The sequence below is a fragment of the Dasypus novemcinctus genome, chromosome 14 (genome assembly GCF_030445035.2).
Source record: "Dasypus novemcinctus isolate mDasNov1 chromosome 14, mDasNov1.1.hap2, whole genome shotgun sequence".
NCBI classification, from domain to species: domain Eukaryota; kingdom Metazoa; phylum Chordata; class Mammalia; order Cingulata; family Dasypodidae; genus Dasypus; species Dasypus novemcinctus.
The window spans coordinates 27,326,359-27,346,069 of record NC_080686.1 but is presented as its reverse complement, the minus strand read 5'-3'; the positions used below and the strand labels follow the sequence as shown (position 1 = coordinate 27,346,069).

Below are 19,711 nucleotides of genomic sequence, written 5' to 3'. Positions count from 1 at the left end.
ACATCTGATATATGGGAGTCCCCTGTTGATATATGGGAGTCCCCTATATTGTGTATGTGAATTTCTGAGATCTAAAACTTTTTTGAAGACAAAATTTTAAAGTTAGAGAAAAAAAAAAGGATGTAGACGCTGAGGAAGAAATGAAAGAAAGTGCCTTGCCACTGTACATACAGGGCAACACCTATTACAGTGATGAAAGGCAAAATATTTGAAACAAAGCTTTATAGTATTTTTCATTTTATTAATACACCAATTTATTTTTACTTTATTTTAGTATTTCTAAATTATTATGTGTTCAATCTCTAAACTTTAAACCTACCACTATATTTCAATTTCCTATTAATTGAATTTGACAATATATTAGGCTTCATTGTTGAAGAAGTTTTGGACCACAGAGAGTACAACTATGGCAGAGGAGGAACACTGGTGTGGAGTGTAATTGATGGAGGGCACATGGTTGGGAAGGAGTTCTCCAGGGCATGTATATAGGGGACATAAAAATGTTCTGATATATGTTGGGTATTTTTATAGTAGTTACAGTTACAAACATCAACTGAGGGAGTGCTAAGTTCCTACCCAGTGGAGCTCTGTCACATTCCCCAATGAAACAACAATAATCCTCCAAGTGCAATGGCAAAGACCAACTAGGAAGGATGGTCCAATAATGAGCCCTTGATACTGAGACTATGATTATGAGCCCGTGTGCCTGAAATATAAACTAGGCTTAGAGCTGCAGAGTGCCTAAGATTTATCTCCTGAGAGCCTCCATGTTGCTCACATGTGGCCACTTTCTAAGCCAAACTCAATATGTAAATGCTTTACTTTCCCCCCAGCATGGGGCATGACTCCTTGAATAAAAGGGTCAACTCAGACCAGCAGAATATCTCAGCTTACATGTTAGATCAAGTGTTAAAAACTGCTTTTTGACTTTGAATAAAAGGGGGAAATGGCAAAGACAAATGAGTTATATGGCTAAGAGTCTTCCAAAAAGAGTAGGGAGGTCATCAGAGGGGTCACGGTTACACACACCTCAGAAGGACCCCAGAGAGAGACAAAGTAGATACAACCCTTGGTGCTGGTTCTCCTGAAGGCTATTGAGATCCACAGGGTGTATGGTCATGGCAGATGGGTTTGGAGTTCTGTGCCATGTCAGAGGGCCCTACTTTGGAATTTGTGCTCCTGAGTGTGATGGAGCTGGACTCAGATGTGACCTTCCTACACATGCCTCTTCTGTTATTTTTACTGAACCTGTGGTTGGTGCTAGGGATGGTCCATACTCAGGAGACTTGAATCTCTGGACTGCCCATGTGCCAGCTGGGCCCTGAGCCTCAGCAGACTTGTGACTCCTATTCTCTGGTTCATTGGACTTACTCAGGTCAGCTAACAGGGAGGTGAAGGTGATCAACCACCACACCAGGGAATCGAGTGCCAGCAACTGCTAGCAAAGGAATTGCATCCGTCATCCATATGGAATCTAAGCCCCCTGTTGATCCAGAGGTGGAGTGGACATCACCATCCCAGTGTCCACAGAATGGAGGAATAAAATATGGATTAGAGTGGACTTACTGATACTCTACTATAAAATTGTTGTGACTTGTAATAGAAGAAATTGTACCATTGAGGTGGAGAAAGTGGCCCAGTAGTTGCTGAGGGCGGGGAGAGGAAAGAAGAGATGTGATGTGAGGGCATTTTTGGGACTTTGAATTTTCCTAAATGATATTGCGGTGTCAGATGCTGGACTTTATATATCCTGCCACAACCCACTGAATGTACTGGGGGAGAGTGTGAACTACAGGGTAAACTATTACCTATGTGGTGCAGCAGTGCTCCAGAATGTGTTCTCCAAGTGCGATGAGTGTGCCACAATGATGGAGGAGGTTGTTGGTGTGGGAGGAGTAGGGTGGGGGGATGGGGGTATACAGGAACCTCTTATATTTTTTAATATGACTTTTTTTTGGTGATATGTATCTTCAAAAAAATACAATTTACCAAAGTGATGGGATGGGGGGGTGGGGAGTGGGGTATATGGAAACCACTTATGTTTTTTAATGTAACGTTCTTCGTGATCTATTAACTTTAATAAAAGAAGTGTAAAAAAAAATTTAAATGAGGTTGGGTCTCTCTCTGTGGCATGCCTGTGATCCATGCCTGGGACTGTGTACTTTTCTCATTTTCTTGTTTCTTAATAAACTCTTTATACCCTTGCCTTAAAAAAAAAAGAAAGAAAGAAAGAAAATCAAGTAACCCTACTGAGGTACTACAGATCTACAATAGGTGTCACTTACTGCCAATTCTTTATCGAGCATATCAATTAAAGTTAAAGACATACTCATTTCCATTTTAGTTCTCAACTTCCAGTGCTATCCCTAGAGTTCAGATACATTTCTGTTGATATCACTGCTTGACACAGCATTGTTTTTGTAGGATTGCTGCATCCATACGGCTGATGTTAAAAATAAATACAACTGTCCATCTGTCAGAGGCAGCTCATATTTAATGAGACATCAGAATGTAAGTCAAGTTTTCTATTTACTTGTTTTGCTGTATGCCATCACTTATCTTATGAGATCAGTGCACTGTCCATTTTTTTTCTCTTTTCTATCTTTTTAAAATATTGCCATTAATCTGTCAAAATCTATCACATCTCTCATGCCCTGAGGATGTGCAACATAAAAATCACATGTTCAATTACCACCTTCCCTTTCAATCTCCAAAAGTAACCACTGTTTACAAACACCGACCATTTTTCAGTTATTAGGTAAAAACTATTTCTTGCAGATGCTCAAAAGACATATAAAAAAATAACGAGAGATCTCAAGTAAATATCTCATTTTACCCACAAATGCACAAAGTGTACTTAAGCAACATGTCTTTCTATGAGAAGTTCCAATATACAGTAAGTAGACAAACACAAGTGAAAATAGCCCCTTTGGTAAACTCTACATTTGAATGATTCAAAAAAATCTGGGAAAGGATTTAAATCTTCTTGCTCAAAAAAGTTTCCTTCTACTTAGCATTCAGTGCTTTGTAAAAATCACAGAAAACCGGAGGAAGAAATACATAAAAATTAATTACAGCTCTTGAACAAATCATATGAATCCTTTTACATGGGAGAATGAGAACATGATATTAACAAACATTCTTATTATCTTCTTCTCCTCAGCTATATTTGGCAGACCTCTGCCTTCCCACTAATGAGACTGAGTCAGTCTCTCTGAAAAAATATGCTTATTCCCCTGTGACCACTGCTGGAAGACTTGTGTCCAGAAATTTTTCAGAGAGCTAGTTATGCCCTGGGAGACTGAAAGATGACTGCTTCGGTAGATTTTCATAAGAAGAGTGCTGTCTTAAAAGTCTATTTAGAGTCAATATCTTTGCTCATCTTACTGAATATTTACTGTGACTTTTTAAATTTTCCATTTTAGGTTTTGGGGCAATCTTCTCCCTAATCACACCAACTACACTCTTAACCTTCTAAACTTCACACACTCAGCATACACATTTGTTTTCTACCAATAGAAATAGAAGTAGTTCTAGTTGAATTGATCTTAGTAGATATTTTTGTCCAAAAAATTGGGAACAGAGCAGGAAGATTTTAGTTGATTTTTATGATGGATATGGAGGGACACCACCCACACACCCCTTTGAGGAAGACCTGCTGCTCTCCGCAGGGTCTGCAGTCAGCAGAAGGCTCCTGCTCTCAACTCCTTCAAGGTCTGCCTCAACTGCAGAGAACAGCCACTCCTGAGTGCTCCCAGGCTGTGTGAGGCAGGGGTATGCAGGGCTGGCTGTATGACCAACAAAGGGCACTCGAATGGGTAGCCTGCAAGCCAATGCTCCTCACCGGGTTGGCAGAGGCTTTTCCACACCTCCTTCTTCTGCCCAGTTTGGCTTTCTCCCCGTTTCTTTCGCAGGTGTTGATCCCTAATAAACACCTTGCACCCCACGCTTTGTCTTAGCATCTGCCTTTGCAGAGTCCAACCCTGCTCCAATTTTTCACTCTTTCTATCTCCATGTTACCAGACATTGAAGAGACTTATCCTATGTCCCTGAAATTGAAGATTGGAAATCAAAGCTAAGAATGGGTGGGGACCGGGCCCCCCTCTTCTCAGGCTTATTCAGGAGTGACCCAACTGCCCTTGTTACAACTTGCATTCATGCGCCCATCCCCAGACCTCTGGGCCTTCCTGGCCTTGAAAGCTGAAGGCCAGAAGGATGAAGAGGACGTTTGGGCCAGAATGCTGCTCCATTTCTATCCACACTACTGCTAGGAGGGGAAGAAAAAGTGTGTCCCTATCCCAAACCAACTCAGGGCTACTAGAAAACCTCTCATTGAGACTTGGGATACCTGCAACAGGGGAAGACTCTCACCCCACTCCCCAGCTTCTTTTAAAAGGAGGGGTCATAGCATGGGGAGAGAGCTGGAACGAGGGGGCTGAATGGAGCAGCCTACAGAAGCACACCTTGGTGGGACAAGCACGGACGAGAGTCTCATGAGTCAAATGGACACAGCTAGGGACCGGGCTTGGGCCATTTTCTGAGTTTTTAATTCCATGTCAGAGGGCCAGTTGCCTGGAGCAAAATGGACAGAAGCAAAGTCCATGGGGAAGACAGCCAGGAAGTGGGGTGAGAGGGCAGAGGGCCTCCCAGACCACCTCAGGGAGCAGAGCAGCAAGGAGACCCTGTCTAGCACCTCTGAAGGAACTCACATGTGAGCCCCTCGAGAGGATTAGCTTTGGACATTATCCACACAGAGGGCACTGATGGCCTCACTGTGTCATCCATAAGAAGGGTATAACCATGCAATACCAGATTTGCACAATTCCCTTGTGCTTACTACTAGCCGTGTCCTGCCCCTCCGTCAACCCTGTCGAGACGTGAAGGACTCAGGGTGGGGGTGGAGGTGGGTGGGAGAAGACGTTGGCTTTCCCCATTCATGCCCTTTGGAGAAAGGTGGTGGACACTGGGGAGGGGGAATGAGGGGGACATAAATTGGATGTAAGAAGGAAGTTTTAAACTGGACTAAAATGAATTGGAATTTTAATGCCTAAAAGTGACAAGCAAGCTATAAGGTTTGTGGCAGATGCCGTTAAAAGCCTGAAAGAGAGATTCATAACAGCTCAGTCGAAGGCAGTGATTGGAGAAATATTAAGCCATTTAGTGTTTGCACCTCATTGAGTTACCACTCTTCCACAAGCTGGTTATAATTGTTTCCAAATGGTTGTTTCAGAATGTTTGCAGGCCAAATGGAGATGAATTTCATTTGTACTCATCTATTCTCAAAGTGTTGGACTTCCTATCTTATTTTTAGTAACGCCCTTACTATATGAAGATAGACAATGCTGAGAAATGAAAAACTTGAATACCTTGGGACAAAATTGCAATAATACGACAGGCACTTGAAGTCATTGAAACGATGTCTTACAACTAACACAGGTGAAAGAGGCCATCTGCAGTTAGCTAAAATCAAACGTTATTGTCGCTCAGTGTATAGACTAGGGGTTGTGCATTGATCCTGCTTCACAACAGTTTCTCAAATTTCAGAAATCTGGTACTCTCCATCACTCTCCTACATCAGCAGCCCATATGTTAGCACGTCTGTGCCCCAGGGATGCTCTCGTAGTTTAACCTTCAGGAGCTCCAGTGTTCAAAATGCCCTCTCTGCTGACTCTTTCCTTGCCCAGCACCTCCAAGATCCTTCTTTCTTTTGAGCCTGTCCTTCTTCATTGGGGACCTCATCTCCCCAGTTCCCTTCTTCTGGCCTCATTGCCTTCCCATCCTTCCTGGACTCAGTGGTCATTTCAGTACTTGCCCAGGCCCATGCATGGAGAGGATGCCAGTACAGAAACAAAAATGCTGGTGTCCTGATTAACAAATACAAAGCTCCAGGGGGAAATCTGGGTTGTGCTTAAGGCCTTACTTTTGCAGTAGAGTACTTGTGATAGATTGAATCATGACCTCCTCAAAGACATGTTCAAGTCCTAACCTGGGTCCTGTGGGAGTGAACCCATTTGTAAGTGACATCTCTGAAGATCCTATTAAAATGAGGCCAAACTGTAGCAGGGTGGGTCTTGACCAGTATAACTGGAGTCATTATATGTAGAAGGAAGAGGCCAAGGGAGAAAGAGAAGGATTGTCATGTGACAGAAGATCACTGGCAAGCCTCACCACAACACTACAAGCTTCAGAGAAAGCATGGTTTTGCTGACACCTTGATTTTGGACTTCAAAACTCCAAAATTGTGAACCAATAAATTCCTGTTCCCAGGGTGACAGACTGGGACTCAGTCATTGGACTGAGTTGGACTCAGTTGTGGTTTCCCTACACATGGCTCTTCTGTCCTTCTATTTTTACTTATAATTAGTACCAAAGTTGGTAGGTATACATTCAAGAGACTTAAATCTTTGGGCTATTCATGTGCCAGCTGGACCCTGAATCTCAACAGAGTTGTAACACCTACTGTCCAGTTCATTGTACTCACCCAGGACAACTAATAAGAAGGAGATGATGAACAAACAACATACCAAGGAACCGAGAATGTCTACAACTGCAAGCGAGAGAGTCCCATCCTTTGGTCAAATGGAATCAAAGCTCCCCCCACCTCAATTAGAGGTGGAGTGGGCATCACCATCCCAGAATCCTCAGGATTGGAGGATGAACTATGGTCTAAAGTAAACTTACTAGTATTCTACTATAGACTTATTGTGATTTTAACAATGGAAGAAATATCATTGATTGCTAGAAGTTCTGAGGGAGGCAAGAGGGAAAAGCAGGTGTAATACAAGAGCATTTTTGGGACTTGGGAATCATGCTGAATGACATTACAATGACAGATACAGGACATTATATATCTTGCCATAACCTACAATACTGAGTGGGAGAGATTGTGAACTACAATGTAAACTATAGTCCATGCTTAGTAGAAATGCTCCAAAATGTGTTTATCAATTACAATGAATGTATCACACTAATGGGGGGTGTAGCTAATGTGGGAAAATGTGGGAGGAGTGGGGAACAGGTCATATGGGAATAGCCTATAAATTCTCTATAACATTTATGTAATGTAAGTATCTTTTTAAAAATTAAAAAAAGAAAAGACAAAAAAAAAAAATTCCTTCAACCAAATTGTGGTATTTTTTATAGCAGCCCTGGCAAACTAAGATGGTATCCCTAAGGAAACTGAGTTGTTGTTCCAGGAAGAAAAGAAAGGTCAAAATGAAAAAGATACACCTTCCTGAAGCACCAATTTTACTCATAAGGGCAAGTGGATGGAGAAAAAAGATTAAGCTGAAAAGATTTAAAACATTATTTTTATATTAATAGAATTAAGACTTGTCTTGATTTTCAACCTAAAGCATGATATTTCAAAGAAACGTCATTGTTTTGGCCAACAGGTTTAAGAGCAAACCATCAGATGGCATGTAGAATAAATCTTCTCTCTTCTCTGTGTTAAAGAGAGGTGTTTTGAGAGGAAAGGTTACAAATCACCATGTCAGGTGGAATATACGATCAGATTGTTTGCAGAAGGGAAAAGAGGCAGAGGAACTTGTAAATAAAACATACAGGATTCTCCAGCACAGTATAGGAAACACTGATAGAAGAATCAGGGTCTAAGGAATATGAATCTAAGGCAAGCAGCACCAGGGATCAAGATGAAAGAAAGAAAGTGATAGCAAGACTGGAGAGATGGACGTGTGGTATCACACAAGACTTTTACAAAGAACACAAATCTGTTTCAATTTCCTATTGCTGCTTTAACAAATTACCACAAACTCAGTGGCTTAAAACAATATGAATTTATCTTACAGATTTGGAGGGCAGATGTTTCACTGGGCTCTAATCAGAATGTGGGTAGGATTGCATTCCTTCCTGGAGGCTCTAGGATAGAATCCATTCCTTACCTTTACTTGCTTCCTGAGGCTGCCCACATTCCTTGGCTCATGACCTTCTTTCATTTTCAAAGCCAGCAATGGCCTCACTCAACCTCTGTTTCCATCAATACATCTCTTTCTCTGGCTCTCTGACTTGCTCTTTCTCTTATAAGAGCCTTGTGATTACGTTGCAACCACAAAGATAATGCAGGAGAATTGCCTCATCTCAAAATCCTTAATTTGATCACACCTGCAATGTCCCTTTTGCCATGTAAAGCAACATATTAACAGGTTCTGGGAATGAAGAGGGGGATATCTTTTTTTTGGGGGGAGGGGGAGGTTATTTTTCTGCCTTCCATACAAAAGGAATTTGGAAGGTAGACCAGAGATACATAAGTGTTGACAATGGAAAAGTTTGAGGCACCAATCAGCTCCGACATAGCAGGGAGGTCTGGCAACTTGGTGTTTTTTCCAAAAACAATTTTCAGAGAATTTTGCCCATTTGCTCTCAAAACATTTAAGTTTTACTCTAAATACCTTGGCCCATCTCTAGCAGTCTATTCAAGTAGTTTTAATTGGAACCATGTCCTTAATTCAGACTATTATGATAATGTTGATGACTAAATGTTGTTTTTATATACTTTAGTGGTGAAAGTCCCCTTAGAAATCACCCCTTTTGGTCACTTATATGGGGACTGAGGAAGCTAAGGACTAAAATGTCAGGTAAATTTCCTAAGAATACTCAATGATAGAATCAGGGCTGCAATCCCTTTTACCCAGACTCTGTGTCTAGAGGCTAAGGTCTGGGAAAGAGCCTAGAAAAATCTCTGAGACCCCTCCCTAAAAATTGTGCTTCCATATTTTAAAAGAAACCCTTTATTTGTTATTTGGTAAATCTAGAATTGTTCTTTCTTGAAGTAAATAATTTCTAAAGTAAAATTATAAAATGCTTTCCATCTTTACTGCAAAAATGATTTTTAATAGTGGGGTGTGGTGCATTTTACTATGTTCAATACGATGTGGGCAACTATCCCAAAAGGAATAGTGTCTAGACCTAGTACGGTCTCACGGTATACCCATTAGACTATTCTGGGACTGATCAGAAAAGTGGTTCCGGGGATGTTTACCGCTGTGTGAACTCTTCTAAGGAAAACTTTGCTGCAACACATCTCCATCTCTGTCAACTTCCTCCAAACCATGATTTTGTGAAAAAGGAAACCACTTCTGCTGTCTAAATAAAGGAGGTTCCCCCTCATTTATTGCCAAATGTTTTGTCTTGGAACGTGGTATAAAGAGAAATAGAGAAAACGAACAGTTCTCCTTCAAGTCAATTTGTATATTTAAATAATTTATAATTGAACAGCACTGAAGTGTTCACAGAGAAATTTAAAATGTGTCATCTCATTTGCGCTTCATAACAATCTAGTAAGGCAAATATCATTAGCTCCACTGTACACATGGGGAAGCAACCTCTGAAAGGCTCCTGCCTCGGCCCAAGATAAAACAGCTAGAAAGTATCAGAGTCAGAATTCAATACCAAGCTTCTAATCTCCCACAACTGGTTAAATCCTGCATTTTTTTATAGCATCTCAAATTAGGGGAATACATTTTCAGAGATGTAGAATTTAACAAAATGGAAATGTACAAGAACACAAGAAGAAGAAATCACTAAATTCTTTAGTCAGGGAACTCACCTGCCATGATCTCGAAAATCCCAACAAAACATACACACCAAAGACCAAGTATTTTTCCTCACATCCCAGACTTTTTAAGCCAAATGTGACTGACAAAGGATACTAAGGTTTAATGCAAAGTTAATTTGATGCATGACTGTGGTGAAGTTTTTCAACGAACAGTTTGGAATCCTGATCACTGAATTTTCATAGTAGCTAAAGCAGAAAAGGAAGGTTTAGACAAATGACCCTGTTACAGATGTAAACCTTTAAAACCAGGCATAACTTGCCTACACACACAAACACACACTTTTATATGCCAATCGAATAACAGGATATCTTTTTCTTTTACGTCCTTAGATACACAGAAAGGGAGAGAAAATAGCTGTATCGTTGAAGGAACAATAGCAGATTGAAAAGGCCAAAGTTGAAGAAACCACTTTGGGACCAGACGTGAGCAGAAAAGTCATGGAATAATGAGTCAGTGGTTAACTTAGGAGCTAAAATGAGGAGACGGACTCCAGCTTTCTAGATCAAAAGGGAAAACAAACAGACCTTAGTATAGTTGTAAAGTGCCAGGTGGTATATGAGCTACTTTTTTCCTCCTGTTCATCATTGGATCAAGGTCATTAATGGAAGTTGTGGGGTTTACTTTTAAAACAATCTAGAATGTTCAAAGCAGGCCCAAGCTGCCGAGATACCGCAGCTGGGAATAATGGAATAGGGCCACGGTTCTATTTTGTTGGTTTTCTAAACTGAGGCCGTGATTAAGAGGGACGGCTGGGGGCATTCGTATTGCGCCACTCGAGGTGAAATTCTTGGACCAGCGCAAGACGGACCAGAGTGAAAGTATTTGCCAAGAATGTCTTCATTAATCAAGGAAAAAAAAAAAGATTGTGGCAGTTTGTATTAATGTTCAGCAAATAGTGACTCCCCTCCCTTCTCACCATGGATAGAATATATGTCCCTGCTTCACTGATATTGAATTGCCCATGCAATTTTTTTTAACCAAAGGTGTTTTAATACACAAGATACAAGCAGGGGTTTTGAATGGCTCCTGGGGTTTGGTGCCCTGATGATTCACCTTGAAAGGAATAGGAGTTAAACAGTGTCTACTCCTCAGACTAAACTTCAGAATGAGACACGTGAATTAGAACATGTGCTCCAGAGAGCTGCTGATTGGAAGATGGTGAGAGACACGCCTCTGACCAGAGCCTGTACAGCAGCAGGTCTGGAGCCTGGAATCAGGACTTCAGGTCAATCGAGGCAATTGGACTCTGGACTATGAGAATAACTTTCAAAACACTGAGTTTTGAGATGATTTATTAGGTAGCATGATTGCAACCATAGCTAAGACAGAATTATAGTCCATAAATAAAGCCCTGTCGAATAATGGAATCTAAAAGGAAAACAAAATCTTATTTTCATAATTACTCTTTACAGTCACCTCTGTAGGAATCGCTGTGCATGTTTTGTTTGTTAAACAACACTTGCCCACATTTAATAATCTATCTATCATTATATGTTTGGGGATAAAAGTTTGATGCATTGTTATTTTTAAGTAGTCTATAGTGCTGGTATTTTAAAGGATTTATCTTGAACGAGAAAAATGGGAGGAAATGCAAATGTCTTTTAAAAAGTAAAAAGAATAAAATCTTTGCAAATTCTTGGGAAAACAGAGCAGACATATCTTCACCTATTCCTACCACTAGGTTCAACTAAAAAGCATAGATGTTACATATAAAGCAAGCATAAGAAGACTTCAGAAATTGAAGAAAAGGGAAAATTAGACGGGGTAGGGACTTTGGGATCCTAGGGACAGGACGAGGCTGAGTTTCTTGGATTTTCTTTTTGACAGCAGCCTGGAAATGTCAATGGGCACAGACCAAAATAAAAAGCACAAACAAAAGCCTGCTCTCTCTAGCTATGAGACAAGGAAAGTGGCAGCCTAGAAGATAGAAAACATTAAGGCAATATTCACTCTACTCCGGGCAAATAACACAGAAAAAAACCAGTGACCTCCCACCCCAGCCATGCCATTAAAGGCTGATTAGAGAGCCTGGAATTACACTCTTGCCAGGCGCTAGCAAAATACCCAAATACCCTCACCAGGATGTCAGAAAATTTCAGAATTTTCATCCCAACCAGAGGGTAGCCAGTATCAGTAGAGATCCCAGCAGGAGCCTAAACTTCCACCCCACCCACCAGGAAGTAGGCTCTGTTCCACCTCCCCAGTTGGGTGGTGTCAGGGAAGGCCATGTGGGGAGCAGTTACAAGGCACTCCTACCACTCCAACCCCAGGAGGAATCAGTGGAAGCCTAGTCAGGAACCAGAACTCACCTCCCAACCAGCAATAATGAAGAGCCTCTACCCCTTGTATGTCAGTGAGGGCCAAGTGGGAAATTTGGGTTTCTGCTCTCAATTGTCAGTAACAAGGCAGTGTCACCTCCTTCCACTATTGGAGTGGTGAAAAGGAAGTCAGCTAATGTGGAATTTTTAAATAAAACTCAGGATCTCATAAGATAATATCCTAAATTTCTAGATTTTAGTAAAAAATCACTCATCCTAAAAGAAAAAGGAAGATATCAAACAGGAGGGAAAAGACAATCAATAAATGCCAGCACCAAGATAACAGATGTTAGAATTATCAGCTATTGTAGGAAATACTTCAATGAGCAATTACAAACAAGCTTAAAATAAATGAAAAAAAATACAAAGTTTCAGCAAAGAAATAGAAAATAGAAAGAAGGGTGAAATGGGAATTTTAGAACTGAAAAACACAATGCGTGAAATAATAAATTTTTAAAAACTCAATGGATGATCTCAACAGAAAATTGGAGGGGACAGAGGATAGAATTAGTAAACCAGAAGACAAAACAATAGAAATCATCCAACTACTCAATGGTAAGAAAATACATTGATAGAAAGAACAGAACTTATGAGACCTATGGACTACAAGACCAATATTCATGAATTCAGAGTCCCAGAAGAAGAGGAGAAAGAGAAGGGAGCTGAAAAAATAGTTGAAGAAATAATAGCTAAAAAATTCCTGAATTGGGGAAAGGACTTAAAGAAACTGAATGAACCTCAAACAAGGAAGCCAAAGAAATTCACACCAAGATACATTATAGAGAAAATTCTGAAAACCAAAGATAAAGAACAAACCTTGAAAACAGCAAAAGAGAAAAAAAATACCTTACTTATGAGGGAAAAACAATTTGAATGAAAATCATGGACGCTAGAAGGAAGTGGCAAGATGTTTTTCAAGTGCTGTAAGAAAAGAAGTTTTAAGCCTATATTCATTGAAAATATCTTTCAGAAATGAAGAGGAAATCAAGATACTCTCACATGAAGGAAAATCAAGATAATCAGTTGTTGCCAGCATACCTGCCCTAAAAGTATGGCAAATGAAGTTCTCTAAAGAAAAAGGATTTGATAAAGGAGACTTGGTATGTTACCAAGGAAGGAAGAAAACATAATAAGTCCAAATATGGGTAGATATAATAGATGTCTTCTCCTCTCAAGTTTTCCAATTTATGCTTGATAGTTGAAAAAAAGTATATTGTCTGATGGAATGCTCAATGCACATAGAGGAAATATTTAAGAACACTACTAAGAATGATGGTGTTGCTTCAGCAGCACATATACTAAAAATTGGAATGATACAGAGAAGATTAGCATGGCACCTGCAAAGGATGACAAGCAAATTCATGAAGTGTTCCATATATTTGAAAATGGGGTATATGGGAACCTCTTATATTTTTTAATGTAAACTTTAAAAAGAGTTTAATGTAAACTTTAAAAAAAGAAAAAGAAAAAAAAAACAAACAAAAACATAGGCAGTACCTAATAAAAGAAAACCAAACAATATGTCAGGCATTTAATATTTATTGCAAGTAAATATGAACCTTATTCTTCAAAAAGTGAAACATAGTAATTACCATAGATCCTGAGGGGAGGCGAAGGGAAGAATAAAATAGATGAAACATAGGACATTATAATTGTTCTGCATGATCTTGCAATAATGGATAAAGGAATTTTAAATTTCATCAAAATTTATAAAACTGTACATTCAAAAATGTAAACAATAATATAAATCAGTGACCAAGGTTAATAGCAATGCTTCAATATTTCTACACCAATTGTAACAAATATACCATCCACATGTAAAATATTATTAATAGGGAAGAGGAGAAATGTGGGGGGATGTTGGGTATAAGGGCATCCCCTATATTCTGTATGTGACTTTTCTGCAAACTAAATTTCTTTGAAGAGAAAATAAAAATAATAATACACTGGGGGGGAGGAAGAATGATGGATAGTAAAAGCGTGTAAAAGAAGGTAAATTTTCTATATTTTGCTCAAAGTGGTATAATGACTGCAAAATTAGGCTGTGATAATTTATGGATGTATTATGTAATACCCAGAACAAAAGATTATACAAAGCGACACACTCAAAAATCCTGCCAATAAATCAAAATGGAATCTTAAGATATGTTTAAATTATCCACAGGAAGACAGGAAAAGGCAAACATAGAAATTAAACAAAGAGAAAAAAAACAGGAAAAAATGTGGAGATTTAAGCCCAAACATGAATCATAACACATTGATACTTATTAAATGCAAATATACCAATTAAAAAAACAGATAATTGCAGAGTGGATTACATGACCCAATTAATTGCTGTCAACAAGTAACTCATATCCAATATTACAATAGAGGCAGACTGTGGGTAAAAGAATGTAAACAGATATAACATGTGAACATTAACAGAAGAAAGTGTGAAGGGTTCTATAAATAGCAGATAAAGAAGACATCAGATCAAAGAAAATATCAAAGATACAAAGGGACATCATATAAAGAGAAAAGGATCAACTCAACAAAAAAGACATAGTTGGATTAGCCTAAAACTGCAAGTCAACAGAACCTAGAAGAGAAAGAAGACATTGCTAAGTGACAGACAAACCAAGGACAAAGGATTGCTGGCAGCCAGCCACAGAATGCCACAGTCTTTGGGGAGAAAGCATTGTTTTACTGAAATGCTTCAATTTGAACTTCTCCTAGCCTCAAAATCATAAGACAAAAAATTCCCCTTGTTTACAGCAACCCATTGTATGTTATTTGTTGTAGCAGTTGGGAAACTAAAACAGCTACATTATATTTTATGGTGAACGACTAAATTCTTTCCCCCTAAATACAGGAAAAAGGCAAAAGATGTCTACTCTCCCCACTTTTATTATATTGCTGAAACTTACCTGGGGCATTAGACTAAAAAAGAAATAAAAGGCATACAGATTAAAAAGTTTGAAAAGAAAGATCAAACTGCCCTTATTTGCAGATGACATGATTGTCTATGTAGAAAATACCAAGGGATGTATCCAAATAACCCAACCTTCTAGAATTAATAAGTAAGTTTAGCAAGGAAACAAAAATAAGGTAAACATTAAAAAAAATTTGTGCTGCCACATAGTAGCAATGAACACATGGACAACAAAATTTAAAGTTCAATACCATTTATAATCACTTAAAAAAGGAAGTACTTGGATGCACATCTAACAGGATGTGTGTGATAAAAGATACAAAATGCTAATGAAAAAAATCAAAGAAAATCTACATAAATGGAAAGTCATATGATGATCATGGATTGAAATGCTTAGCAGTGTAAAGATGTCAGTTCTCCCCAAATGGATAAACAGGTTTAACACAATTCCTTTCCAAGTCCCAGCAGGGTCTTTTGTAGATATAGACTATTATTCTAAAATGTATGCTAAAGGAAAGAATTAGATAGCTAAAACAATTTTGGAAAGGAACCAAGTGAGATGAATAATTCTGATTTCAAGGCTTTTCATATAGCAAGACTGTGTAGTACTGGTGGAGGGAGAGATACACTAATCAACAGAATAGAATAGAAAACCCAGAAATAGACCCACACAAATATACCCAAGTGATTTTTGACAAAGTTGCAAAAAGCAGCTCAGTGAAGGAGAGATTGACTTTAGAACAAATGGTGTTGAAGTAATTGGATATCCATAGGTAAGGGAAAAAAAACCCTTAAGTCTTACACCTTATACAAAAACTAACTCAAAAAGTTCATGAACTTTAATGTATGACATAAAATAGTAAAACTTTCTGGGAAAAAAAACAGCATAGGACTGAATCTTAGAATTTAAGGCTAGGAAAAGAGTTCTTGGACTTGACACCAAAAACATAATCCATAAAAGGAAATATCGATGAGTTGGACTTCATCAAAATTAAGCAGTTTTACTCTGTGAAGAATGTTTAAGAAGGTGAAAGCTACACAGTGGTAGAAAATATTTGCAAACCACATCTCTGACAAAGAACTAATAACTAGAAAATACATAGAATGCTCGTAACAGTGGAAAAAATTAAAAAACAAGAAGAAGCAAATGCAATTAGAAAGTGAGCAAAAAACGTTTCATCAAAGAGGATATACAGATGGCAAATAGTCACATGAAAAGATGTTAAATATCATTCTCCATCAGGAAAACAGAAATTAAAATCATGAGATATCATTATGCACCTATCAGAATGCCTAAAATTAAAATAGTGAAAAACCAAATTCTGGCAAGGATATAGAGAAACTGGATCAATTATAAGTTGCTGGTGGGGATGTAAAATGGAACGGCAATTCCGGAAAACACTTTGGCACTTTCTTGAAAGTTTAAACATGCAACTATATGACCCATCAGTTGCACCCCCTGGGTGCTTATCCCAGAGAAATGAAAACTTATGTTCACACAAAACTTGTACACAGATGTTCATAGCAGTTTTATTCATAAAAACCCCCAAACTGGAACGAGCCCAGATGTCTTTCAACATCTGAATGATTAAATAAACTTTGGTACATCATGGAAAACTACTCAGCAATATTAAGGAATGAACTACTGGTCCATGCATCAACCAGGATGGATATCTAGAAAATTTTGCAACAACCAGGATGGATCTCTAGAGAATTTTGCTGAGTGTAAAAAAATTAATCCAAAAAGGTTACATGCCTATTATATTACATTATATTATACTATATTATATATTGTATACTTGTTATATAAATAATATATATAAGTTGTATGTATTACATATAAGCTATATATAATGCATGCTGTATTTATATAACCTTCTTGAAATGAGAAAATAATAGAAATGCAGAACAGATTAGTGGTGACCCAGGGTTAAGGCGAATGTGGGAACAAAAGGGAAGTGGGTGTGGTGATAAAAGGTAACTCAAGGGATGTTCTGGGTGATGGAATTGTTCTGTCTCTTAACTGTATCACGTCAACATTCAGATTGTGATATTGTACTTTACATTGCAATATGTTACCACTGGGGACATTAGGGAAAAGGATACAGGGGATCTCTACGTTATTTTCTACAACCACATGTGAATTTACAATGACCTCAAAATAAAAAACGTAATTAAAAATGTATGTTTATTTATTCAAGTCATATTTGAAACTTGTGCCCCAGAGTCTCAAAATAAGCTTCTCTTTATGTTTACTGAAATACCTAATGAGTGATAGATGATAGACAGAGAGAGATAATAGAATTATTTATTAAATATTTATCATATGACAACTATGTGCCAAACACACACTCAAGATACGCTGAGGAATAAATGGTAGCAAAACCAATACCTGTCTTTATGTTTCACACACACAAATATGAACAAACCTCTCTGTGTATAAATATGTTCATTTAAAATGTATATATAATTGTTTTCAATAATGATTTCTCATATGCTCAAACAAGTCAATATTATAAATTTACTCTTGTAAATAACTTTGAGTTTTATAATTTTAACTTTAGGCAAGAGGTTGGTGAGTTTGTTTTAAATGCTATGGGCAAAATCGTTGACCTTGAGAACAGAAAAAAGATAGAACTTCAGCTTGCAAAGAGGCTGAAAATCGTCACAAAGAGCATTAGCATGCCCAGCCTTTTAGCTGCCACACTAGTCACCTAATATCAGAGTTGACATAAAATGTTTCTAGTATCATTACTTCTCAGGACCATTAGGTACTCCACTGATAGGGAACTTTGTGCAAAAGACCTAGAAAGATAGATGAAGACAGAGAAAAATGAATGAAAATATTAATAAAAAAGATATACTTACATTTGCTTTGTATCTGGGAGGAAATGGGATCCCTTCAAATGTTATTTAGTCTTTGCAAGGTTGGTTATGTTTTATAAAAAAATCACATTAATAAGTACTTTAACTTATAAGGTTTTTAAAATTTTATGTGAGCAATATATTTAAATCCCTTATTTTCTTATTTAAACAATTGAATCATAAGAAAAAGATATAGTAGATTACCCCCTTATCTACATTTACTAAATAAGTGTAAGATGAAAAAGAGCATGTCAAGAAACAAAAATCCTACAACAAAAAATAATAATAAAGGAACAAAATAAGCAAAAAACATAGATGATTAATTCATTTGGAAATAATACATAAATTCAAAAAAACCATAGGGAATTTACAAACAATGAATGTCTCCAAAATAGAGCACTAATTCTATGAAACATGATATCAAAGATGAGATGATCAAATATCACACTGATATAAGAAGATAGATTTCAGGTCTAAATAAATAAACAAATTAAGGACAAAATCACTTCCATTCAAAACTAAAATATAATTAATAACAAAAAAGAATAAAATCGATTCTTAAATCAGCAATAATGTTATCAGGAAAGGCTTAGGAGAAAATTATTGGATCCAGGCACTGGTGAAGAAGGGATGAGGGGACCTGGGGCATGTAGAACAAGACGATAAAGCAGGTGGAGAGAAGCTGATGATAAGAGCGGATAGTGTTAATACAACTAAATAAAACTGGCATCTGAAGATGAGAATCCAGCAAACAGGAAAATGATGGAAGAACCAGATAAAGCGTTATTCAATTCCAAGAAAAGTAACATATGGATGAACAGAAAGTTTGAAACTTCGAGGTTGTGATGATTAGACTATTGTGTCAACTCAGCCAGGTAATTGTGCCCAGTTGTTTGGTCAAGCAAGCACTGGGCTAACTGTAATACAAGGACATTTATGGACTTTAGTCACCATTGACTTTACTGCAGTGGTAAACCATAGATAGCTGGTTATAATTACATCAATCTGCCATCAGCAATGAGTGAACGCTTAACCCAATCAGTTGAATCCCTTAAAAGGGAAAGTGATTCCAGCATTGAGGGAGAATTAACCAGCTCATCTTTGGACAGCCAACATCTCCCAGAACTCATTAAGAATCTTCACTGGACTTTCATCACAGCTCCTCGTTGCAGCTTGCCTGTGGAACCTGGACTTGTGCATCCCCACGGTTGTGAGAGAGACTCAGATAAATATCTTACTATCGACAGATATACCCATTGATTCTGTTTCTCTAGAGAACCCTGACTAATACAGCTTGGTACTGAGAGTAAGGTGGCTCTTGAGGAAGAGAGTCTTAAACATGGGATGTCTGAGGTGGTTCTGGGAGTTTTGCAATTGTCTTTCTATCCTAATTGGACTCAAGGGTACTGATGACTCCCTTTCCCATAATGAAGAGGCTGCTAACAGTCCATGACATGAGTTGGCAATCAAGATCCACAAAATACCATCACTGGATACCCCTACTTCCATGTTTGGAGGAAGCAAGGATCTGGGTGAGAGTGTTTTCAACACCTTAAAAGAGTTTTGTGGAGTAAAATGGTATAATGATGTTGGATGACTCCTCCTAGATACTCTGGATACTGTAACCAAAGAAAGAGATGAGTTAAAGGCTTCAAATTTGAAACTTAAACACCGAATGGATGATGCGGAAGTTTCTTTGTGTGTGTGGAAAGAAACTCATCTCCTGTAACCACAGGCTCAAAATACCTGAGAAACAAACTGAGACTCTCATTGTATGAGTAGCGGAGTTACAAAGGAAACTAAAATCTCAACTCTGCAGGGTTTCTGCAGTTAAAGTGAAGGCATTGATTGGGAAAGAGTGGAATCCAGAGAATTGGGATGGAGACATATGGGATGATGATGATATTGATGGAAACCTTGGAACCCTGAATTCTGCTCAGACTTTACCAGATAAGCCTGCAATGGCCTGTCATGTCCAGACCACACCCTGTCAACCTTGTATCATCCAGCCTCCAGCCTGCCCCAAGGAGTCTGAAACAACT

At 38.2% G+C, this 19,711-nt stretch overlaps 1 non-coding gene across 1 annotated transcript; it reads left to right on the top strand.

Annotated features, from left to right (window-relative positions):
• The first annotated feature begins 13,168 nt into the window (after positions 1 to 13,168).
• LOC111761702 (U6 spliceosomal RNA) lies at positions 13,169 to 13,274 on the top strand. Its single transcript, XR_002794982.1, has one exon. It is a non-coding gene; the product is annotated as a U6 spliceosomal RNA (small nuclear RNA).
• The last annotated feature ends 6,437 nt before the right edge of the window (positions 13,275 to 19,711 follow it).